The sequence below is a fragment of the Cornus florida genome, unplaced genomic scaffold, assembly GCF_030987335.1.
Source record: "Cornus florida cultivar Cherokee Brave unplaced genomic scaffold, ASM3098733v1 CherokeeBrave_3.0.0_Hap2_Chr10, whole genome shotgun sequence".
Lineage (NCBI taxonomy): Eukaryota > Viridiplantae > Streptophyta > Magnoliopsida > Cornales > Cornaceae > Cornus > Cornus florida.
The window spans coordinates 7967361-7970704 of NW_026775580.1; positions in this window are offsets into that span (position 1 = coordinate 7967361).

The window sequence follows — 3344 nt, forward strand, 5'->3', positions numbered from 1 at the left end:
ATTGTTCTAGAAGCTTCCCAACTAACTCTTCATGCTGGGCCGATCCTTTTGGCTCATTTAGGATATGGGCCCATTTTCTTTGCTCTGAGATTGGGTTGTCAGGTTGATCTTTCGATTCTAGGCTTAATCCGTGACGATTTGGTTGAACCTTGTGCTTTTTCCAAACCCGTTTCTAGTGATCTAGGCTGTGCCCGGCCCAGGCCACTTTTGGTATCCTCACCTACCCCCATAATCCTTCCCTAATTAATTAGGGTGGGATTATCAATGGGACTTAATCATGATAAGACGGCTTGAGGCGGCGACGTGAGAAGCGAACGGTTGGCTCGATGACCCACGTCTTAAGACTTGATGCTGCATCATTGCTGTGATCTCTTGGATATTGAGCCATCTCCTCTTTAAAACCCAAAACCCTAAACACTTGTGCTCACAGTCTCTTAGCATCTTCACCCTCAAGCATCGTCTCTTTCATCCACCTCCGTCAATAACCAGTTTTCTCCGATAAAGTTTCCCCGTCTTCTCTGGTGGTCTTTCCTTGTCTTCTCTAGTGAGCTTTCCTCCATGATTTTTACTTCTCTGTAGATCTCTTTTCTAAGGTTTGTTCCCTTCCCTTGCTATTTTCCTTAGAAGAAAGAAACTTAACACTAAAAAATTCACCCCTCTTTTTAATGGCTCCTCCCTATTTGGATGTTCTTCATTTGAGGAACAACATCCCTAAGAATGTTTCCCTTCGAGTCTACCCCACTGACTTGGATGAGAGATCCGGGGAGGGTCTCCTCCCTAGCGAGATCCTCTTCTCCGTTCTTCATTTGAATGTAATTAGATGTCCCTTACATCCGTTCTTCTATTATGTATTCAGCTAATTAGAGTTATCCCCTCTTCAAGTTAATCCCAATTTCCTTAAGGTAATATCAGTTCTCTTAATTTTGAATCGTGATAGGAACCTAGACCTTGATATTATAGATCTCCTCCTCTGTTACTGAGTTACCAAAATCAGAACCAACAACATGTACTTCCACCTTTTCCCATTGAGAAATGATCCATATGCACGTGCAAACTCTCGTCTGAAAAGGGTTGGGGGAAAAATTTGATTGGGGTTAATGGAGATTGGTGAACTCCGTTCGGTTGGACTTTCCTTATCCCAACCACTTTTAGAGAGTGTTTTGTCCCTCTGTATAAGAAATATAAAAAACATCTAACCAGTTGCCCTTGTGAAATTTGCCTTCCTCATTTCAGCACTTTTCTTTGTAGTTGCCTTCATATCAATTATAACGAATTGATTTATAGTGTTTGCAAGGCTAGACTTAACCTTCTGGAGGATAGAGTTCTAAACGACATCCCCTCTACCACTGACTTGCTCACCCCTGATATCTCTAACATATCTATCCTTGGAACCACCATGGAGAACATCCAGATTCCCTCTTTCAGCAGGAGGAGGCATTCTATAGCCACTCCTATGACTGTACCAGCCACCTCTGTAGCCACTTCAACCGCCCCAGCTATGGCTCAGATTGCTGAGCGGCCGATCACTGAACCCTCTGCATCCACCCCAGCTGAACTTTAACCTATTATGTCCAATGACGAACCCTCTGAGACCTTGAATGAAACTTCTCCACATGATGCTCAGAACGCTGAGGGTTCTTCTCAAAATGCTGAGGGATCTCCCATCGCTCGAACTAACGTTTTGAAAAAGAGCCTGGGAAAAAGACCACAGCCTGAGGGTAGTTCTGATCTGAGTGACCTTCCTCTAGCCCGGAGGCCTCAGACTTTTAAGGTTACTAACACTCTTCATTCTCCTCAGGTAACCATTCCTGAGGGTGAATCAGCCACAGCCTCCACCTCTTCACCTGTAGTGGTTCCATGGCATCCCTTACTCAAACGAGAGGACAGGTCAGTTGTTGCCCCCACTGATTCTTTGTTCAAAGATCCGGTTACCTCGTCTGCTTTCTACAGGGGCCAAGTACAAAGAGGTTCAGAACAAAATGACCTTCAATGAAATGTACCACGTTTCCCTGCAGCAGGTGTTGAGGTAGTTCTTCCTTCTTTTTCTTTAACCTTCTGCTCCACACTTCCTTTGTTTTTCCTGTTCTAATTATTTGACGCTTGTACTTATGAGAACACTTATGTCTTTATACAGACTCTGTTTGGGATGTTCACTTTTCAGAAGAGTATTGAACACTTAAACAAGAAAATCAAGGCTCTCTCTATTGGTCTCAATAGATCTGTCAAAGCTAAGAAAGAAGTAAAGGCCAAAAATACAAAGCTACTGGCCAAGTTAAACGAATCAGAGAAGGAGATTGACACTTTGAAGGCTGATAGAGATGTTTTGAGGAATAAGCGAGATTCTCGCCATGTCGAGCTTGATGTCCTGAAGATAGAGAAAAACATCATGCAGACCGGGAATGACACTCTGAAAGTTGAGAAAGGGGACCTTCAGTGCACTTTAGTAGCTGAACGGTTGACCCGTTCCATTTCTGAGGAAAAATTCTTGAATGAGTGCACCGCTCTGCTTAACGTCATCGGGTAGGTTGATGGTGGTATGAAGGCTCTCCACGTCTATTTCTTTAGGATCGGGGCTCTCAGATATGCCGAGGGGTATAGTGACGGTTTTATTGACCAATCTCCCCCCGAAGGCGAGTCCAGCTCCTGTGCAGGTCCGGACGAGCTAGATGCATCTCTAAACATTGACCTGCTGAATGACTATGAGGATCCACTCTCTGCTCTTGCTGAGAATATATTTGTTGAGTACTAAAAGATTGCCACCTAAGGGATCATCCCCCCCTGTTCGCCCTCTGAGCATTTCTCCCATTACCACCATTACCCTTCTACCCATTATTGTGACTAAAAGAATTTCACCAGCTAAGGATGTCATTCATCTGGAGTCTCATTCCAGAGATGAGGAAACATTCAATGGTGGGGAAAGAGACAATCAACTAGCTGGTGGTGATGAAGCAGCCAATGATGACAAAGCGGGCAATGGATCAGGCTTGGGAGAAGATGAGACAGAATATAGTTCTTTTGATTTATGTACTTGTTTCTTCTTATTTTACTATTTATGCACCAAGAACTTTTTATGATGATGAATGAGAAGACAATTTTATTTTTGCAAAACGTCCATACTTCAATATGTGCCAACATGAACTGTCAAATTAATTTTTCCATTTGATTTTCATTTTGTATAAGTGTTTAGCGTTCAGCTCCACTTACCTGGCAGAGTGCTTAGCACTCGGCTAGTATGCCACTTACCACTTATTTTGTGTAAGTGTTTTGACATTCGGCTCATAGTGCCATTTGCCACTTACTCGGCTAAGTGTTTGGCACTCAGCTAGAATGCCACTCGGCTAAGT